Source organism: Macrobrachium nipponense, chromosome 1 (genome assembly GCF_015104395.2).
Source record: "Macrobrachium nipponense isolate FS-2020 chromosome 1, ASM1510439v2, whole genome shotgun sequence".
NCBI classification, from domain to species: domain Eukaryota; kingdom Metazoa; phylum Arthropoda; class Malacostraca; order Decapoda; family Palaemonidae; genus Macrobrachium; species Macrobrachium nipponense.
The window spans coordinates 9,310,992-9,334,772 of record NC_087200.1 but is presented as its reverse complement, the minus strand read 5'-3'; the positions used below and the strand labels follow the sequence as shown (position 1 = coordinate 9,334,772).

General features: G+C 40.3%; 1 pseudogene; it reads right to left on the bottom strand.

The window, feature by feature from the left end:
- Nucleotides 1-1,524: 1,524 nt before the first annotated feature.
- On the bottom strand, nucleotides 1,525-4,279 carry LOC135218684 (protein FAM200C-like; annotated as a pseudogene).
- Between the last annotated feature and the right edge of the window lie 19,502 nt (nucleotides 4,280-23,781).

Sequence of the window (23,781 nt, the reverse complement as noted above, 5' to 3'; positions counted from 1 at the left end):
ACTTTTACCCCATTTATCTTCGTACCCCATTCAAGTGATCCTTACTGCTCACTGCTCATGTTGTGTACTGTAGGCAGTAGTAAATGGTGTTTGCACCATCCTTTTGGTGGCCAATAATAAAGGCACAGGAAAACTGTTTTTAGAAAAATTCACAATTTGGTCCTTAAGACCTAAATTTCATAATCAATCAATCAATCAACTGTGATAGGAAAAAGTCTCATTAATTTATATGGTGGCAGTTGAAATAATAAAACAGAAAATGTTTTTGATGTTTCTTAGATAGAGTGACCCCCAAGGGTTTTGGGTGGGGGGGTCGTTATCTAGTACTGATATTTCTTTTAGGTCATTATCTTAACAGGTATTTACAGTACTCCCCAACCTCTTGTACTAAACATGCTGCAAGTTTAAACTCGTGGGGTCACTATCTAGGACAGATTAATGGTTTTTTTTCCGTGACTTTTTTTTATCAGGATTCATTCCTTCTGTTTATAGCTGCACCCAAATTTTAGCCAGTTACATTACTTCAATTCCTGTTTCATGTCTCCACTCTTACTGTTCAACAGCTTTACTGTTACCTGATGCTCTTCCTGGCCAACATTCCCTCTCTCTTAGTGGTAAATGGTCAAAAGTGCCCAAGTGCATGGTTTTGACAGCCTAAATTTCATTAATCAGTCAATATAACCTAATAATTGTTCTTTAGTTTCTGCTGTAATGATCAGATCATCTTCATTATAACAATTCACATAATTTCATTCCTTACCTTTTCTGTCTATTCCTCCATAACCTATACTATTCCGATTTTTGTTCATGTTGTAAACGAATAAATAGCTTCTTTTATACACCATTTCAACCAACCAACCAACTTTAGTGGCACTTTAAAATCTTTCTCAAATACCAAAACACTACTTCCTTTGGTATTTTATTGAATGCCTTCTCAAGGTCTATAAAAGCATATTAGAATGTCCAGTTATCTTCCAGTGTATTTTTCTGTGACTTTCTATTGTAATGCAGCATTGACTGAACCCCTCCCTCTAATTAAAGCAAATGCTGTTCACCAGTCTTCACGGTTGTTTGTAATATCTGATCAGTGTTGCCACATTTTTTTTTCAAAAATCTGCATATTTGCTGAAAAAAATCTGAATAAATCTGTATATTGTAAAATTAATCTATATAGAAAATCTGAGGAATTGGTAGGTTATATTTTAGCGTATGTTACTAGAAATAACACATAATTTAGAGTAAATCAATTGGCTGAAGGAAAAAAGAATAAAAAAAAAGGAGATTTCCTGTTTATTAATGAAAACACTTCCACCATTGATACCTCTTGACTCTTGAGTACATAAAGTAAACAACAAATTGTCATAATGATGGACTTGGGGTTGGCCCGTTTATAGTGTTGGTAATATGATATATAATTGATTGGAAATTAAAGGAATCGCTGGATAATAACCCTAGGATTACCATTTCATATTTTGAGATTTAGAAAATAAAGAAATATTTATAAATTTTATTTTCTACTTATTTCTACTTTTGATGATGTATATATTTGTCACTTCCTGATTTCCTTGTTCTGGCTAAGAATTCTTTGGAGACAGTAAATTCATAACATGATTTATCTGTAAGCAATTGCTTTGTATGGAGCAAACCTGTAATTATTTCAGTAGCTAGGCTATTTCTTATTTTTGTTTTCTTCCTGTTTATTGAAGAAAATATTCTTTTTACAGTTGCACTCGAGTACGGTAAACATAGTAATGTTTGCATAAAGTTGGACAAATTTGAAAACATTAACACATTGTCCATTTGCCTAGCTGAAGCTACTGTACTCCAAAATATCTCTGGCTTCATATCTGAACTCACATTAATAATATCTAAAGAATTTCTTAGTAGCTTCCATTCTGTGTCAATGCTTTGAATATCAGATTCTATTGCATGACCAAAGAAGGACATCAGATCATTTAGAGATGGCAATTCTCTATCCATAACTACTTTTGGACTTAATGCCTTCAAAGAATAAATAGCATCTGAATCAAAGGGAAATCTTTTATAAATTTGAGATGCTGCTTCTATGAAAAACTCCAAACAGCTTCGTCTAAAACATCTAAGATCCTCAGTATTATGTGAAGCTTTACTTCCAAGTTCGATACCTATTTTAATACCAAGATACATATCTTCCAAGGGCTTGAAGTTTACAGGGTCTTTAATCTTTATATCCTTTAGTGGAGTTTTGTCTATGTAATCCTTTCTTATATAGCATTCAAGAATTGTCCTAAGGGCTGCAGCAACTGAACTTTGTAAAACGTGCACTTGTGGTGACTCAGACTGCATTTGTTTGTTCAAGTTACTAAAAATTGGCAAAACAAAATCTAGTTATGGGGTTATTAAGCTTCTGCAAAATAACTTCTGAACCAGTAAGCTTGTCAACAAGGACAGCATTTGTAAAGAACAGTTTTAATGCATTGTACTGTTCAATTAACCTTGTTACAACCATATGCAGTGAGAGCCACCTAGTTTGAGAAGGTTGTAATAATTTATGTGGCTTCACATTAGTGAAATTCTGGAATTCTTCAAGGTCTCCAGTTCATTTAGGGCTGAAGCTGAAATAACTATAAATGTCCCTAGCTAAGGTTTCTATAGACCAAGGCAATTTGAGATATGCATAGGGTGCACATAAGGCAAAAGAATGACAGATGCACCTCATTACAAACAGATGGGGAATATCGTTTTTAAGCAAAGAAGACAGGTGTAAGGTACAATGAAAATAGGGGAAAAGTGTTGTCCTTACACAGGTAATGGTGTGCTCCTAACATAGTATTTGCACCATCTGCTGCAAAACCTAACATATTCTGTCTATAAGGAATATCATATTTATTGAAAAATCCAGTTACATGATTATACAATGTAACAGCAGTAGCATCCTTTAGAGGAATGAGTCGAAGAAACGCATCAGTAACAGTATCCTGGATTGTCACCCGTGCTACCATACAGAGGTGCTTTACACACCTTTTGACAGTTGATTCATCAACTATTAAAGAGAATTTGTTTCTCTTCATATGTTCAATAAGCTGAGAATGATATTCTTCTCCAATTACATTATTAACTTTTGTGCGACCCAGTGTTAGTTTTTCTGCAATTTTAGAATCACTACAAATAGCCTGAATCAACGTAGGTAAATGATCTGCAAAAGCTAATGGTAAGTCATGTTCAGCTATTGCTGCAGCCATTCTAAGTTCACCCTTACATACGTCATCACTGAACTTTGAAAACCCTATCTAAGTATTGGATGTCAAGGTGGGACAAAAGATACACGGTGGTAGAGGCGTGTGGTTTATTAGGTCCACAATTACATACTGATGCCAGTTGCCGTCTCCAACTGGCACGCTTACTTGGCGCCTGCTTGCCATGGGAAAACATATCTTAACACTAGCAGGTACTCCATCATCCCCCCCGAGATTAATACATGGGTATACATGGATAGGAAATAAAAGGAACAATACATGGATTAAATTGGATGCATGCGACAGAGTAATGGGACAGATCCAATAAAACAAAATAAGCAGATGCTGCTGTAATGTACATGATTACACATAAGAAGGGTGTATGACAGTCAAAGACGTCATATGTAGTCATTCATCCAAGCTGGCCTCCTGGCGTGACGTGATGGGCATGACTCCCGCACTGCTTGCGGGCTGGGCGTAGGGTGGCTGACCGGTGGCTGCTTGGGCGTGGGAGGGGCTGGATGCGTGGCAGGTGTTGCTCGCCCTGGCTGGGGCCCCGATGATGTGAGTCGCAGGTGCTTCCTGTTACGGAGGGAGAGGCGCCCGCTGCCGTTCAGTCTGACTAGGTATTGTCGGTATGGGAGCGTTTCCGCCATGATACCGGTACGGTCCCACAGCTTGGTGGCTTGATTTTGCACTTGTACATGGGAGCCCGGGTTGATGACAGCACCATTGTCAGCCATCTGACGTTCTCTATGCCGGAGGGTTGCCCCCCAGTGTTTGTCTACCGTGAGGTGCCAGCGGGCCGTAGGTACACCGTCTCGGAGCTGCCTGCCTGCTGCCATCTGGGCGGGTGACTTCTTCATTCCGCGGAGGTGTGTGTTGAGGTACTGCAGCATAGCCAAAGAGGACTTGTCCGTGTCGAGGTTGCCGCCGCTGCCCGTGTTGGCCATTATTATTCGCTTCCCAACCTTGACCGCGGCCTCTGCCCTGCCGTTGGACTGCGGGTACTGGGCAGATGATAGTCGCACGGACACGCCCCACAACTTGAAAAATTCCCCCATTTCCTCGCTAGCCAGATTAGTGCCCCCGTCCGTGGAGATTTGCTCCAGGGCCCCCCACCGGGCGAAGTAGCAATGTAGCTAGGTCTTGATGTGAGAGGAGGAGGTACCGTGGGGGAAGTGGGCCAGCTCCAGCCAACCTGTGAGTCTATCTGCGTAGGCCATGTACATGTGTCCGTCGTGCTGGAACATATCTGCTACCGTCATCTGGAAGAGGTACTCGGGGGGACGGCGTGATGATGAATTCCTCCGCGGCCTGGGATGGTGCGTGAACGTCGCATTCTTCGCACAAGGAGCGGCGATACTGCAGGTCCCCCTCGAGTCCAGGCCAGTATACCGTCTGGAGCGCTCGTTGTTGCATGGAGTCCAGGCCTTGGTGCCCCGCGTGTAGGTTGGCATCCACCTGCTGACGAAGGGGCTCCGGTATAACTAGGCGGACGTTGCCCTGTTCAAATGTGTATGTCACTAAGTCTTGGATGACGGCCAGCCTCTCCCTGACACCGTAGAAGGGCCGAAGGCATGCAACTTCCTGGGACTTCCTGTCGGCCCAGTCCCCGGCCAGGACCCTGGCCATGAGCAGCTGATACACGGGGTCGCTGACGGCGGCATGTCTGACACTCGCCTCGTCCATGACGCAGCTGTCATGCTCTACTGCTGCCAAGACAGCGGCCGCCATGGCGTCGGTGAGGACCTCGTCGAGGTCCACGTCGTGGGTGCTGGGATCGGCTTTCAAGGCGGGGTATCGTGATAGGAAGTCTGCCGCACTGTTACGCTTCCCCGGCAGATACTTGACCCTGAAGCAGTACTGCAGGGTTCTCTCCTTCAGCCTGAAGAGACAGGGGTTGGAGATTTCCGTAAGGGCCCGATCCCCCAGCAACTTGGTTAATGGGCGGTGGTCTGTCACGACGGTGAGGTTGGGGCACCCCAGCAGGAACAGCCTCGCCTTCTGGAGACACCAGGCTACCGCGAGGGCTTCCCCCTCCACGGCGGCGTAGCCAGCTTCAGCGGCGGTGAGATGGCGGCTGCCGCACAGCGCCAGGCGCCACCCGCTCGTGCAGCAGAAGGGTGTGTCGGCGGAGCTGCACGCGCAATACTGCTGGAGGATAACAAACCCTATGCCCTCTTTGCTCCAGTCAGTGATCGCTGCTGTGGGGCGGCTCCTGTCGTAGTAGGCCAACCCGTCCTTTGCTAATTGGCAGATTGTGTCCTGAGCGTGATGGAATTTGGTGCGGAGTGCCTCGTCCCAGTACACTAACTTCCCCGTTGGCTTCTTGAGGAGCTCCCTGAATGTGTTCATGATGGGGGCTGTTGCGAAGAAGGGTGCCAGCTGGTTGACGAATCCGTACCACTCCCTTATGTCGGTGATAGAGGGCTAACACGGCATCGAGAAGTTCTTGATGGCCGCCAAACGTTCCTCTGTTGGCTTGTAGGCCTCCCAGCCCAAGTTGAAGCCCACAAAGTCCACTTCTCTTCTTGCGAACTGGAATTTCTCCGGCTTCAGGGTGACACCCTTAGCTGCGCAGGTTTCGAGGAAGTCGTAGGCGTGCCAGAAAGCCCCTTCGATGCTGTTGTCGTAGAGCAGGGTGTCGTCCACGCACTTGTATTTCCTCTGGATGTCCTGGATGGTGTCGTCGAATCATCGAGTATACACATCGCCGGCGGAGCAGTGTCCCAAGGGGTACGTCGGTAACGAAATCTCCCCCAGGGGGTGATGAATGTGGTCAGGTCGCGACTTTCCTCGTCTAGCTCCACCTGGTGGTATCCCCAGTATGCGTCCACCACGGTCTTGAATGTGTGCTTGGGTACCCCGGATACCATGTCGAATGGGGCTGGGGTATGGTGTGTCTCCCGCTGGCAGGATGTGTTGAGGCGCTGGTAGTCGACTGTACGGCGTGGCTGTCCTGACTTCTTGGCGACAACCACCATACGGGCACACCACTCGGTCCGCTGCCCAGCAGGTACTGGTTCTATGACGCCACGGGCAACGTCCTCTTCGAGCTGGGCCTTCACTTCCTCTTCCCAGTGTTTTGGCACCGATGCTGGGGTGTGGCATGCGTAGGGCGTGGCTCCTGGGAGCAGGTGAATGTGGTGCGGTTCCCCCTGCATCACTGGCAGTGGCTTTCTGGCTGTGTTAAACGTCGTCGTGGCGAAATGTTGCAGGAGCCAGGCTTCCAGTCTGGCCGCATGCTCCTCCTGGGGCGGCAGGGGCACCTCGGCGGGTCGGGGTGGTACCTGGGCGGCCCGTCGGACCACGCCATCGAACAAGCTCACGTGTGCCACCGCGGGGGAGGGGTGGGGGAACTCCTTGGGTACCAGCTTCAAGTCCCTGCAGGCGTCCAGTGACAAGAAGAGGTGCTTTGCCGACTGCACGAAGTATACGTCCTGCTCCGTGGTGCGGCCTTGCAGGGTGACGTGGCACACGGCGGATCCAAGGCACTTCAGGGGGAGGTTTGCTACATCCCACAAGCCGACACAGGGTGTAAGGGCTGCTGGGCGGACTTGGAGGCGCGACAGTAGGGAGGGGCCCGCCACACATACCTGTGCCCCGGTGTCCGCCACGGCGACGACAGGCGCTTGTACTCCTGTGGCGGTGTGGACGACTGTTACCTCCACTACTGGGTGGCGGGTGAGGTTGGCGCCCGCAACAAGCACAGCACCAGACACAGCACTAGACACATCTGTCGGGGATTCTGCCGTTTTTGCATGGGATTTCCTGCAGCATTTTTTATAGTGGCCCTGCTTGCGGCATCCGTTGCATACGGCGGACTTGGCGGGTCATGAGGCTCTGCCGGGGGCGTGGCGGCCGCCGCAGTTCCCACAGGGAGGGGGTGGGTGGCCCCTACCTGTACCAACGACGGTTGCATTCGGATGATCTGCCTCGGGTATCTCGCTGCCAGCCGCGAGAGCAGTTTCCCGCCAATTGCATTGGCGCGCAGCGGCGTCAACACGGGCCGCCTCGTAGGCACAGCACCTAGCCCTAAGGGTGCTAACACTATTAATGTCATGGCTACATTGGTACACATGACGACGTATAGCCTCATCACTTAGGCCCACCGTTAACTTAGGTAATAACATATATTCGGCTAGGTGTCAGTAGGTAATAACATATATTCGGCTAGGTTACACTGACACTGAGGGCACTGGAAATTGCAATCGGTGGCCTTTTGGGAACACTTTAAAAAGTAATCACTAACGCTTTCACCTGGGCCTTGTATCGCATTGAAAAACTCCGACCATAACACAGCACGGTTTGTAAAGCGTAACACAATACGTATCGCGAATGAAATCCATGGCTTCCGTAGCGGTGAGGTTACTCCATCCCTGAGAGGTGAATCTGGCGTCCAGCGCTCGTTGCAGAGGGGGCGTGCAGTATAGCCTGATGTGGTGGACGACCTCGTGCGGCGGTAGTCTGCACAATTCGATCCAACATTCCATCGACCTTCTCGAGGATCTGAACGCGGCGGGCTTCAGCTCGATTTCACACTTCTCCGGGGCTGCAGACGAAGGGACACGAGGTGCAGGGGTAGCGTGTGTCGTAATCCGGTCACAGAGGGAGTTGATCATTTGTTGCTGTGCCGCCATGGCCTGCCTGGCTTCTTGCAGGGCAGGAACGAGCCCACGGGGGACAACAGGGCGTGCGGCCCTTGGGGTGGACTGCGCTGAGCGACGCTGGAAGGGCATGGTGAGGGTCACGTTGGCCCTTAAGAATCACTGCGCCATATTGGATGTCAAGGTGGGACAAGAGATACACGGTGGTAGAGGCGTGTGGTTTATTAGGTCCTCAATTACACACTAACGCCAGTTGCCGTCTCCAACTGGCACGCTTACTTGGCGCCTGCTCGCCATGGGAAAACATATCTTAACACTAGCAGGTACTCCATCACTAAGGAAACTTTATCTGACCTTGCGTAAGTCTTGCATTATCAAGGTGCTTCTTCTTTTCACAATGTCTTTTTAAGTCAATTTTTCCTCCTGTTAATTTCAAATGGCAATCACAAATGTTACAATATGCAAATGTATCTCCCTTTGAGCTTGGTTTAACCCAATTTCTAAACAATGGCTCATGTTCATACAGTGACAAATACTTTTGACAGTTTCACTTCTTTTTAACACTACTAGTTTGCCTATCCGCTCCTGACTCCTCCCCTTCCTTGTTAGCATCACCCTGTTGTACAACTTAAAAAAAAAAAAAAAAAAAAAAGAGGATATAAATACACGCCTTTCTAAACACATGTTCATGATGCTTAGCAAAATAAAAGTAATTCTAAAACGATAAAATGAATATCATAGTTAGAAATATATCAACGTTTTCAAAAAGTAGTCTTACTGTAGCATTAATGATCAAATGGTTCTTGATAGTTATAGGTTACCCTATACAGAATTGTTTAATGTATAATAATGAATTATATTAGGGATCATCTGGGTATTGGGATTATTTCAATTTAAGTTAGATTCAGTTATGAAATTTAGGCTTTAACGAGTCAGGTGCTTGGACCAGTGGTTATTCACCTGATGTGCTTATTTCAGTTTACATAAATACTCATCCTCGATGTCCCTCAAAACTTACAATAGTAAAACTTCTAGGATTGACCATTGTACAAACACCTTACCTTCTACTGATATTCTTCTTTCATCCTTTTCACGAGATAAAGCGTCTATAACTCTAGAACTTTTATTGGAAGAAACAACACCGTGGGTAATGCCTGATGATGTACCGGGAAGAGGTTGATCTATATTGACCAGTCCACTGTCCAAGGTCATCTACATCATCACAATCACTATCACCTTCGCTTCTCTAGTCTTCCTCTTTACAACTTTTCCTATATTAGAAACATTATGCTACATTAAAAGCTAATTATTTGTGGACTCACAGAAATCTTAGTTTAGTGAGCTTTTCATATATATATATATATATATATATATATATATATATATATATATATATCTATATATATGGAAAGCTCACTAAACTAAGATTTCTGTGAGTCCACTTATAATTAGCTTTTAATGTGGCATAATATTTCTAATATAGGAAAAGTTGTAAAGAGGAAGACTAGAGAAGGCGATAGTGATATATATCTGCACGCATGCACCCAATAGGCCTATAGGTATACTGAATTAGCTATAGGCCAATTGTGTGTGTGACTACATAAATATAATATGTAGTTCTATTGTGTGTGTGTGGGGATATATATATTATATATCTTCATTATGGAATCAGCCAACAATCAAAATTTATTATTATATATATATATATATATATATATCTATATATATTATATATATATATATATATATATACATGGTGCCCAAACTGGGGGTGCACTGCAGGGACTAATTATTGATTGTTGGCTGATTCCATAATGAAGATATATACTATAGTGATGTATAATACACTTACACTAGAACTACATATTATATTTATGTAGTCACACACACAATTGGCCTATAGCTAATTCAGTATAGCTATAGGTCCTATTGGGTGCATATGTGGTGGATATATCGGTGTATACTATATATATGTGGATACATACATATTGTATAGGCCTACTGTGGGCATGGATACACATATAATACATATCTTCATTATGGAATCATCCAACAATCATAATTAGTCCCGCAGTGACGACCCCAGTTCGGGCACCCTGTATCTATCTATCTATTTATCTATCTCTATCTATATATATATATATATATATATATATATATATATATATATATATATATATATAGATATATATATATATATATATATATATATTATATATATATATATATATATATATATCTTACTGAATAATTTAAGACCAAAGATTTTTTTATTAAATGCCGAAAAGCTATTAAGTTGATCCTTTTATTTCAGCACTGAAGTCATTGAAATATTAGTATATTAGTGCAATCAATCATTGGGCTACATTAGTATACTATATGATAGGTTAAGATAGGATAGGTTAAGAGTATTGAAAACAAATCAATCATGTTTATAATTACATTATAATCATCTTACACAAACCATCATGCTTCCATCTCAGATTACAAGTTAGATAAAATTCACCCGGGCCGACATTGTAGTTTTGTACTTACCTTTTCCCTTTGAAAGCCAATCTTGAAGACTCATTTTAAAATGATATAAAGCCTAATATACCCAAACCCTTATATTCAGCTTTCAAGCCATAATGAATTGGAATTGGAGAACACTGTTCAGAAACGTCAGATGTTAACATATGGCTATGCCATTGTGCACAAAAGATCAAATTGCAGGCTTGATGAACGTTGACAAGTATCACACCTAAATACACAACAACCGTATGGCACACACTACAAAATCTGTATGTGTGGCTGGTTTAACCTGGTTACCAACCGAGTCACCTAGACAGTTTGTCTAGACACGTAGTATGTTGTAGACACGTTTAATACAGAGTCGGACCAAGGCTCCAGAGCAGCCTAGCACTACTAAGAAACTAAACCCCAGATGGTGTGGTCCATATGTAGTAACCAAAGTGTTTAGGGATGGTGCTAAATATGAGTTAAGAAACGTGTTTGACCAAACCATCATTGAATGTGCTGCTGACAAAGTGAAACCCTTTATTGGACAAGAACAGTGGTTAGTAAACATGCAGGAAATGGATGATATCACTCCTGATGTGGTGAATGAAAGAGTACAAACCAGAGGTGCTAATAATATTGTTCCTCCCTCTAGGTTAATAGAAGAACTGTGAGATCATTGTAATTTTTGTACTGTATTTTTGTATTTTCGGTAAAGAACGATTTTGTATTTGCATGCTTTGGAAGAGTTCACACATATAACCATTATGTCCATTTCCAAGTATATATATTCTTGTATGTATGTGTTATGTTCATAGAATTATGGATCTGATGATGACACTACCTGTTTTGTGTACAGTGAACTTATACTCATTGAGTTTTGTTTGAACTTAGTTGAGTTTTGTATGAAGAGCTACCCGTCCAAAAGCTTTACAAACTCTGGTTGAGTTGCTCAAGTTATGTGACTGATGTGTAAGTTAGTCATTAGGATGCTTTAAGAGGTATATTATCTTCAAAGGAAAGTTTTCCTGCTCATGGTTATGAGTGAATGAGCCTGAATGTTGGTGTAAACGGATTGTTTGTTTGGAGAAAAATACAACCATAAGTGATTATACCCCTAATGAGGAGTGACTAGATCTTAACCGAATTTAAGATCACTCTTACATAAGTGTTTAACTTGGTAAAGTTATTAGGATGGTTAGGTAGAAACGCGCCTTAAGGGTGGCGTCCCACAACTTGCTCCCCTCTTGATTTGAGACTGCCTTGACGGAGTTACGCATTTCCAACCTATGGTTGAAACTGCGTAGCGGGCAAGAGGGCTTTCGAACTGGGAGAATTATCTCCTAGTTTGAATCTAAATGTCTCAATTTTTCTCTTACTTGAACATCTTCCAATCTCTTACTTTCTTTCGCTCAGTTGCTCCCCCTAGCTGTCCTCCTTCTCTTCACTAAAACCCTCGTGCAGGTTGGGTAGGAGCTGGGTCCTCTGAACTTAGGCTTTACCTTGATCCAAATGGCAGGGACTATAGCGGTTTGGTCCGCTGCTCGATTATGTTTGGACCCTGAGGATATTGATGTGACTCTACATCATATTTATTGGGGCGGGACTACATGTGGGGACTTGCCTATGGAATCCGGGGAGGTTATAGTCTCCAACGGTAGGACTCTCGGCATTTATCCGGATTGCCCTCTAAAATAACATGCGTGGGGATGATTGCATACTAGCTATGCCCTCGTCCTATCAAGCGGGTTTTGCTTACACTTGAGCCAATCATGTTATGTTAGAGCCATCCCTTCGGGGTAGGGTAGGGAGTGGACATATGGGAGTTGGTCTCGTGCTGTGTCTTTGGTGAGGGGAAGTCTTTGAGAGGAGACAGTTTTTACCATGGCTTGCAGTTGGTTTCTCTGTAATTTCAAAAAAAAAAAAGGAAAAATGGAAATTGACTATGGAACTCAGTCCCCCGGAACATGTGACCCCATGACACTAGATAACCATCTGACCCTGGAAACGAAACAAGGACACCCTTTTGGACACTTCAATCCAAAATATAGCAACCATGGAGCCTTTTACTAGGCCAAAAAGATTTATCAAAAGAAAATTCCAGCCTAGCCTTCGCTAGCTTTATTTGAATCACTTTTGGAAAAGACAGTTGGACAAGATTTTTGACAATAGAAAGTGAAAACAAAAGATTTCAAATTTAAAATTGGAAAATTATTTACTGACCAGATACCCACCCAACAGAAAACATGAAATTTCGTCAAACGCAAACAAATACATGGATAGTGGAAACCACTACTAAAGCTCAATCAGAAAACTACTTACAAATTACGAACATAGATAACACAAAAATAAAAGTCACCAAGCATAATAAACTTAATGTAATTTGTGGTACAATAATCCTGCCAAATAATGATGACGAACTAATAGATAAAAATATGTTAATGGACTCGCTCAAGAAAAGATATAAAAACATTGAAGATTGTGACATCTATGATATCCCAAGTAGGAAAAATTCAAAAATTAATATACAAATAGCTAAATTGAAATTTGAAGGAAATGAACTCCCTTTAACTATTAAAGTATTAGGGCAGACGAGAGAGATAAGACCATATATACCCTAAACCACTACAGTGCAAATCATGTAATAAATTTGGCCATTCAAATAAAAATTGTAGAGAAGCTCCAAGATGTGCATGTTGTGGATCATACAACCACACAACAAAATGGGACTGTGAAAACCCAATTTGCATAAATTGTGGTCAGAATCACCACTCAAGATCGAAGGAATGCGCATATTACCTATACAATACTGAACTAAAAATCTTACAAGAAAGGAGTGGAATGTCAATAGAGAAGCGAAGATAGAACTAAAAGTAAGAGGTTTACAAGACCCAGCAAGGAAAAACACATATAAAGAGGTAGTAAATAAAGAAGCGCAAAACCAAATTCCTACAATATTGCACAGTATAAATCAGACTGAAAATACTCATAATATTAAGGCCAAAATTCAAGCTCGGAAGCTACAGAACATATAAGCAACACAAATTTATATAATATATTACCAACACCAGAAATGCAAGAAGACATGATGAATGTGGAGGACAAGCAAAATACAAGAGCTAAGTCAAAAGACAAAAAAAAAGACTACTTGAAACAACCCCACCCAAATCCAAGAAACAAATTAAACAATCAGTAAGACCCAAAATCTATATGGAAAAAAAATGAATACCGAGTAGACAAAGTCAACGAAAATTGCTTGCAAACTAAAAATGAAAAAAGAGAAAACCCAAATAAAAGAAAAAGTTAAAACATCAGATAAAATTGAAGAAAGTATTGAAATAGAACCCAAGATCAAAAGCCATTTAAATGCACCCCTAATAAAAAGAACACCTGAGACTCTTCAGCCAATAAAGAAAACAATAGCAGAAATACATCACCCACCAAAAGAAGAACAAAGTACAGCAAAATTATACAACTTCAATAAAATTCAAAGTTCAGGAAAACAAATAAAGATATTAAAACAAAACCCAAAAACCTTTTAAAATGTCTATTTTACAATGGAATATTAGAGGATACGTATCAAATAATGAAAACTTAAAATCATTAATTAGAGAATGTAATGCAAATATCATTTGCTTACAGGAAACTAAAATAGGTAACAATGATCAATGCTGGCATAAATTATAATGTGTGGAAAATCAACACCAATTTTAAATGACAACAGCCAAGGAGGAACTGCAATCATAACGCATTCGTCAATCAAATGCCAACCTGTTAGGATTAACTCGGTAATACAGGCATGTGCAGTTCAAGTATTCCTGGAAAAAAAAAATAACAATATGCACAATATACATGGAACCATCTTAGAAAGTCGCTTAATAGATCATCTTGGAAATAATAGACCATTACAAGTGGAAGATTTAGAAAATCTAATAGAACAATTACCAAGACCTTACCTATTAGTAGGTGACTTCAACGCCAAACATCCCATGTGGGGAAGTACATCATCTGACAGGAGAGGAAACACTGTCCTAGATTTTATTTTTAGATAACAAAAATTTGATTATTTTAAATGATGGTTCCAACAAGATTTGATGTTTATCATAATACCACATCTGCAATAGACATCACTTTATGTTCCCCAGAAATTGCCACAGATTTCAGTTGGAAAGTAAATAATAATTTATTTGGGAGTGACCACTGGCCAATACAAATTGAGCTAAAAAATAATAATAATATAACATATATACCGAAGAGGAAAATGGAGGAAGCAAATTGGAATTTATATAAAGAGAAAACGGTGATTAACAAAAAAATATCTGACTTTACAAACCACATAGATGCTTATGAACATCTAATAAAAACAATAGATGATAAAGCAAATGAAACTATTCCAGTTACCTCAGGCAATCCGACTAGACCACTGGTACCCTGGTGGAATGAGGAATGTAAAGCAGCAAGGAAGATAACGAGGACATGCTTTAGAAGAATATCTGAGACATAAATGTGATGCCAATAAAATTGCATATTGAGAGCTAAAGCAAAGCAGAAAAGAATATTCAAGATAGCCAAAAGAAATTCATGGAAAAAATATATTAATAATATAAATTCTAAAACTCAAGACAAAGAAATCTGGAAGAAAATAAATAAACTGCAGGGTAGATATCGGCCAGAAACCATTACCTACATTAAAAGTAGGAAAAACAAAACTATATTTCAAACCCCAAACTAGTAGCAAATGAATTGGGTAAATGCTTCGCCAAAACATCTAGTATCTCGAACTATACAAAAAAAATTCCAATTAAAAAATAAAAAATTATGTCCCAATACCAATAAACTCTAATAATCAGGAAATCTATAATCTTCCTTTCACCATGGAAGAACTGGAAAATGTCCTGTAAACTTGCAAGTACCAACAGCTCCACCGGGGAAGACAACATTAGATATTGAAATGATAAAAATCTACCAGATGAAAGCAAAACCTTCTTATTAGAAATTTTAAATGAATTATGGCACCTCTCACAGCATACCTAAACCTGGAAAGAATCTTTAATCATACCAGGATTAAAAACCAGAAAAGACCCAGAGTCACCAAGCAGCTATAGGCCAATAGCCCTTACTAGTTGTCTAAGTAAGATATTTGAAAAAATGGTGAATAACAGATTAATATGGGTATTAGAAAATAAACAGCTATATTATCAGACAGTTTGGATTCAGGAAAAATAAAAGTACCATAGATCCCTCTTAATGATTACAAGGGAGATACAAAATGCAATGGTTGGTAAAAAAAAAAACAAAATTCAATAGGAGTATTTTTTGATTTAGAGAAGGCATATGATACCACCCCTGGAGGGGAGGGATTTAAAAAAAATTGATAGAATGGGGAATAGGAGGCAATTTATATGAATATATTAGGGAATTCCTATCTGAAAGATATATAAAAGTCAAAGTGGGGGCAGAAATCTCTGAATCATTTATCCAGGAGGAAGGAATTCCCCAAGGCAGTGTACTAAGCGTGGCATTGTTTGCTATAGCAATAAATGAGATAATTGAATGATCCCACCAGGAGTCCAAGGATCCCTTTTTGTAGATGACTTCGTCATATAGTAGTGGTGAAAAAGCGCTGGACATAACCAACAGATTGCAAGCAGCCATAAATAGGATAAAAAAATGGGCCGATAACAAGGGTTTTAAATTTTCACCGCAAAAAAACTAAAGCGATCAGATTTACAAGATCAAGAAAAACAGGAATTAATTCCTACTTTATTCATAAAAAATGATATAATTGAATATGATGATGAGATAAAATTCCTTGGTGTAATACTTGATAAAAAACTTACATATAAAGAACATATAGAAACAACTGGCGATAAAAGTAAGAAAATCCTTAAATATAATAAAAGTAATTGCGCATAATGACTGGGGTGCTGATAGAACCTCTCTGATAAAAGTATATAAGGCTATTTGTCTAAGTAAACTTGATTATGCGTGTCAAGTATATGGTAGTGCTTCTAAAACCCTATTAACAAAACTGGATGTCATACATAACATGGGTATTAGACTATGCACTGAGCTACAGAACTTCCCCCGTGGAAAGTCTGTATGTAGAAGCAGGAATAGATCCCCTGAAAGTACGAAGAGAAGAAATTGGATTAAAATATATAGCTAAAATAAATAACCTTAATGATAATCCAAACACCAAATATATGAAGAACATAAACAAATAATTATGACAATAAACCAAGAGCCTCTAAACCATTGGAAAATAGATTAAAACCTGATATAGAACATCTAAAATTAGGAACAAGTAGCATATCAAAAATAACCACTCCGAAAATACCTCCGTGGAGACATGCTAGAATAGAAATCTGTGAAAAAACATTTAATAAAAAGGTAACCGATGCACAATTAAAGAGTGAATTTCTGTCACACCAGGAAAAAACATAAACGGACATAGTATATACAGATGGTTCCAAATCGAAGGAGGGTGTAGGCTATGCTGTAGTAACAAAAAATATAAAAATAAGGGAAAAAATTCCCAAAATATGCTCGATATTCACCTGCAGAGATAAATGCTATATTAGAGGCTATATAAAACACACCTTTATGGTGGGGAAGGCAAACGATACCTTTGTAATATACACGGATTCTTACAGTAGCTTTAGAAGCGCTAAGACAATACACAGTTTCTCATCCCGTAATTGAAGAAATAAGGGAGTGGATAGATATAATAGTAAAACGGAAATCTATAAATATAAAACTATGTTGGGTCCCTTCCCATGTGGGCATAAAGGGTAATGAAGAGGTGGATAAAGAAGCCAAAAAGTCAGTAAAAAAGGAGTCTATCAAAAAAATACAAATTACCTTACAATGACATTAAAACAACAATAAATGAATACTGTCAATCAAAATGGGAAAAAGAATGGCTAGAATTGAATCATAAATTAAAGCATATTAAACCATCTGTAAAACCTTATTGGAATAGACAACAATGTCAAAGAAGGAAGATGTCATATTAACAAGATTAAGAATAGGACACACATACTTAACACACAAATACTTGATGTTGCAAGGCGAGGAAAGACAGGCCCCTTACTGTGACCATTGTCGTACTCTGGTCACAGTCCGTCATCTGCTAATTGAATGTAATAAATTCGAAAGAAAACGAAGATCACACATATAACCATTATGTCCATTTCCAAGTATATATATTCTTGTATGTATGTGTTATGTTCATAGAATTATGGATCTGATGATGACACTACCTGTTTTGTGTACAGTGAAACTTATACTCATTGAGTTTTGTTTTTTTTTGAACTTAGTTGAGTTTTGTATGAAGAGCTTACCCGTCCAAAAGCTTTACAAACTCTGGTTTGAGTTGCTCAAGTTATGTGACTGATGTGTAAGTTAGTCATTAGATGCTTTAAGAGGTATATTATCTTCAAAGGAAAGTTTTCCCTGCTCATGGTTATTGAGTGAATGAGCCTGAATGTTGGTGTAAACGATTGTTTGTGAGAAAAATAACCATAAGTGATTATACCCCTAATGAGGAGTGACTAGATCTTAACCGAATTTAAGATCACTCTTACATAAGTGTTTAACTTGGTAAAGTTATTAGGATGGTTAGGTAGAAACGCGCCTTAAGGGTGGCGTCCCACAACTTGCTCTGTAAGTCTGTTAGCAGACCTTAATGATTAAAAGTCCAGCTTGTATCTGGTTGAGAGATAAGCAGTTATGTCTCTGGTTGAGAGATAGAAAGTATTTACTGTGTGCAGGACCTGTATTGTTGTTGTCAGATTTATTATCTACCCAAATATTATAATTAAGTGATTGATTGTCCTTGATAAATGAAAACCAATTTCCGTAGGGGTAAAGTGATGTAATGATGGAAATCATTCATTTAGCATTTATGACAGTACTCATGGAAATTGGTGGACTGGAAAACCGAATTGGTTTTCATCTTATCAAGATGTTAAGTTAACCACTTGAAGTTGAGATTGTCTATGATCGAGTGTATGTACGTAACTGTAACCAAGTGCGCAGTTGCAAAAGCTGAAATCTCTCTGTTCGAGACGAGTACAGCAACGCTGAGGGGAAATGAATGTATCTCCCCTTATATTCATTTGAAATGACGTATTACTCCCTTGTAAAAGGTATGCACTTGTCGTAGTTTATAATGTATATGTTGCCATAACATTTGGTAGTGCTTCTTTATACTTTTACTTTGATATAACTGCCAATTGCCAAGAATTGTAAAGGTGCTGTTACGTAAGTTGCACCATGTTGAGCTTGCAGGTTGTTGCAATTGTACCATCAATTATAAATGTAGGCTAAGATGTGAATTAGTCTTCCATATGTTTATAAAAATGTCAGTTCTAGAGTAAATTCCACCCATGTTATGCACATAAAGTCGGGCTAACTGCGATGTGTAACAGTAAAGTTAGGCATGAGTAGCATAGCCTAAAGGCCTAACGACTGCATGCTCTTTGGCACGAGATTGCCATCCTAAATGAACTGTTTGTATTACAGGGAACCAGTATAGGGGTCCTGTGTAAGAACCAGTATAGGGGCCCAGTGTAAGAACCTGTATAGGGGTCCAATGTTAGAACCAGTGTAAGAATCGGTGTTGGTTCTAACTGGTATTGAAGGAGTACAGCTAGGAATAAGCTGCTGTTACAATGTATCCACCTACTGTTAAGAAGAAATATTAAAAAATCCCGGGAGCCAGCCTTTCCCTCAACCCTTATTACAACAATGAAGATTCGACCATCTCCGACGTCAAGTACCTGTTCCAGCTAAGGATAGGCCAAGAAGTATAGTAGCCTAGGCCTATGAGGTACCTTTATATTAGCCTATGGTTTGAATGGTTATGTATAGGCTAGTCTGAGTTAATTGTCCTAAAATGTATGGTAGCCTCCGAATGTTTAAGTCAGGGCAATTAACAAATCAATACTGTATACATATGCAGTATAGTAAATACATGAGTCATAAGAATATCAAATTAAGAGATTCATATACTATTACATTACTTCCCTGTATATTAACATTAAATGGTTCAGTTTCTCTTTTGCCTCCTGTATGCCAAGTAATTTCAACAGTTTGATGTGCACTTTTAGAGAGTGAGCGTTCGCCCCCTCTCTCCATCTTGTTCAAATCCCATCCTTCATTTTGATCACATCACTATGATTCATATACAAGCATTAAGCTGCAAATGTTCTTTATTAATAATCTAATTCTCTCTACCTCAAAAATAATGTATTTTCTTATATGTTAATTGATAGTGAATTTTTCGTTGATAATAATTTGTCTAGTCGATTCGAACCAGCGTAAAAAGAAGAAATCAGAACTGTAGTGAGGTCCCAACTAAACAGGCCAACTTAAGTGAGGTATAAATTGATAGCAACTCCCATCATGTATATGTGTATATTTCCCGGTCATGAATGGGTATAGTTCTCATAGTCATTCCTCCATATTTGACACCTGGAGGTGTGTGAACTGCACCAGGGCAGAGATGCCAGGTGGCTGGCAGGTTTCACTAGTGGGTCAGGAATGTACCCCATGTTAAGGGTAGGGGTGGCATGCTGACATGGTGTTGGTATGTACTTCAGGTGATGGCGATTCCTTTTAGTTATTCTAGTGCTGCCATCTACCCTAATAAGATATTGCCTATTGGATATTTTTCTATTACAATCGCTGAACAAGCCCATGTTTTGCTTACTGTGTCCTGCATAAGACCCTTATTATCCTACATTGGAATATGGTAGTTGGTTAGTGTGCCGGTCATATATTAACTGTTTGTCTCTCTCCATACTTACCATTGCTTTCTCTTGTTCTTTTAATGTCGTCATCCAGTAGCTATCCAGCAGATAGTATTCCTCTGTCATGTGGACAGAATCCTGTAGTTGTCTCCCTAAGGCTGTGCTGTCAATTTGTCAGTGTCTCTAAAGAGTGTATATTCCTCTGCTGCATGAGAGCTCTGGTTGCTGCATCTGTATCAAGACTTCCATCTCTCCTTTCACATTATCCCTGATTAAGTTTGGCAGAGCGAACAGCCACATCCGCTTGTCCATTTGACTGAGGGCAGTGTGCTGATGAGATATGAAGTTTCACCCTCCGTCTGTAAAAATCTAATACCTGAGCGCTCGTTAGGTTGGGCAGAAAAGATTCTTTTGTTGAGAGGGTGCATGAACATTGAGTGTGTCACATTTAGTTCTTTGAAAATTTAAGTTCCCTTGTATCCCAGGGCAATACGCAGACTGCCATGCCTTATGTAGTATCAAATGCACACATTGGTGCCCTGAGTGCAGAATGCTCACCACTTTACCTCTTGAAATCACGTGGCACCACAAGACAAATATCTTCTGTGTAGGGATGTGGTATTTCCCGAGGTGGCATACTCTCCACTACTCATTTGGAACACTCAACCTGATGAACATTATTAACCACATGATTAGGAAAATTAGGATCAACCAGTCTTAATGGCTTACATGCACCCAAAGATAAGAATAATTTCTGCGTTCCTCAACAAAATACATAGTCTCATCTGTTGACTTGCCCCCACAGTGGATAGTGACCTTACAACTCCCAAACACCTTCATCTATCCCCCTGCTGTGTGCTGCAATCGTATGCTCGAATTACATAACTTGTTTACATCAAAACCGGGCCTCTAGCCTGCTGTGACCCAGTAATACATACATCTGGCCCAGTATCTGTAATGGCTTCCATTGGATGGGATTTATTCACACTACTATATAACACATGAACTTTTAACACTGGTTGATGCAACTCCATTATGAAGTATCCATTCCTGCCCTTTTATCACCTCAAATAAGGCAGGTTGCACCTGTCTTGAATGATGTTTACTCATATCGTTGTATCCGGGACACCTTTGCCAGATGCACAAGTTGATTTCTCAGTTGACAAAACCTTTGCAGCAGGTGGCAAACTGACCGCTTTTCCAACAATTATTACATTTAACATTACCTGCTGGACAATTCTGTCTGCCTTGAATGTACACGAAAGCACAAAAATAACACCTTTGCTTGAGACTTCCATCTCTCCTGAATGCTTCATCTTTCTGTTTCCTGTACAGTATATGTGGTTGTCACTGCTGTCATGCCATTGAGCGGTGGCATCGGCATGTGCCCACTTCCTTATGTATCATCAGGTACTCCTGCTTCTTTGAAAACATTTGGCTCCCCTTGCCTATAGAATGAGGGCAAGCCTGCCACACACTCATGCTGTCTCCTCGAATGGTTGGTACTTCACCATAAGCTTGAAGAAAGTGCCATATTTTCCTGAGTTTCTTAGAATGTCTTGTTTCAACTTTGCATTGTGTAGGTCACTCACTATTTTATATAGTAATATATATACTCCCTCAAATCATTTTCATAAGTAGAACAAATTAACTCGTACTCTATTGTATCTTGCTGACACAGGTGAATGTAATCCTTTGCAGATTCATCTGCTTGATTCCTACAAAAGAACCTGTCCCGTAAAACGGCCTTAATCACATTGATCATAGTAATGTTCAAAATAGCCTCAAATGCATCTACTTTTAGAGATGCCCATCGTTCTTTGGAAAACTCGTCATCAATGACGCTTCTTAACTTTTTTCACAGTGTAATCTGATGTTCAGAATTGCCTCGTCTCGAGGTATCCCGCTGAGGTTCAGCCAACCTTCCATCAGTCTTCACCATTCTTTGAAGGCATCCAATGTCATGTAACATTTGCATTTCTCGGGGAAATAGGTTTTCCATGTGTTCATCTGCATGGTGTGTTTCCCATGTTGTACAGGATGACTCTTCCGATTGCCTCTGTAATTGCCCTGAAGAATTGCACTGAATTCAGTCCCAAGTCCCTCAGGAGTTGCCAAACTGGGGTGGGTGGCCCTTGCTATTCTCCAAGTAACCCCAGGTGAATGCCTTGCAAATCTGCGTATTGTGTCATAGATCAGTCCGGATCACTGCCATGTAGGATGGTAATGATATATGGGGCTTTTGTCTGCAAGACAGTTTATTAATTAAGACTAAGTGCCACGATAAATGAGGGACAACAGTGTTTGACGGGCAAACACTGGCAGTTTACTTCATATAGCAATTGCATAAGCAGTGCCTTACAATGAATAACATAATCTTAAGGTGGGTACACACGTGCGAACCGAACCTTGTATTGTAACCGATTCTTGTAACAAAAATGCAAGTGTGGACGGTTCCTCGAACCCGAACCCCGAACCCGCAAGGTTCGAGGCTCCGTTCGCCCTCCGTCCCGCCAATTGTCGGTTTTTGGGCTCCGAATCAAAGGGAGGTCTCTTTGAACGTTACACCATGTGTGGACGGGACCTGTATTACACGCGTAACAACAGAGGTTGCTGAACTTGTTGACACTGACTATGAACAAGGCCGTCCATAGTAGAGTCCCTTGTTTTGGTCAGTCAGTACGTATATGTCTACCATGGCTGATTGGAGTGAGGAAGAGGACCTTCAACTTATTAGTTATTACGAAGAAAAGACTTTACTGTGGCCAGAAACTTCTTGGAATCTCATGTCAGCGAGTAATTCCCGGCCACTGTATTCTACCCTTCTAGTATATAACCTTGATTGCCACCATCTTCTTTTATTTCGCTTCATCTTCGTTAAATAATGTGTATAAATATACGGGGCAGCTGCTACTTGCATGGTGGCCATCGTCGGTAAACAACCCGGACAGAGACAGACTAATGATCGCAGTGCATTGTAATGAAATTACGTGTTTAACGTGGTTACGGTTCGTCCTCAACATTTTGACACCTTGTAACCGTATATGCGTAACTCGGTTACACATATAAGGTTCGGCTCTCACGTGTGTACCCACCTTAACATAGATGAAATCTGATGTCTAATGGAAATTAATACACAATGCATTACAGCATTCAAAAATATTCTTTGAATTTTTTTTTATTGTCTCCATTGATTGCTTTAAACGAAAGAAAAGCAATTGCAGTTTAAAAGCTGTAATGAACAAATTGACCAAAGGACAGAAGAATTTCTCCAAGCTACCATTAACGTTTCTGATCTTTTATTTAGATCATATACTATTCACAACTCACCGATATTTGATTGTTATAATACTGAATAAAATCAGTTTTAATTCGGTAATGTACAAATTATGATGAAAAAATAACAATCAAGGTGAAACCGAGGCTCAAATAATGCTTGTTCTTTTTGGTACCCAAGAGCTGCCAGTAGCAAGTACTTATGCTGGTCCGATCTAGACAGACCTTTTGTCATTATTACTTATTAAATAATTTTCTTTTATAATTTAAATTTTTGTCACCAAACACATTCTGTGTTATAAATTGTATTTATGGTCTTTGCTAGTTGTGGCTTTAAAATTAAGAGGTTTTGACCATTATTCTTTGTTTCTTTGTAGAATGTATTCAGTCTGTTGAGTGATGTGTTGCGATGATGGTGGGAAGAGC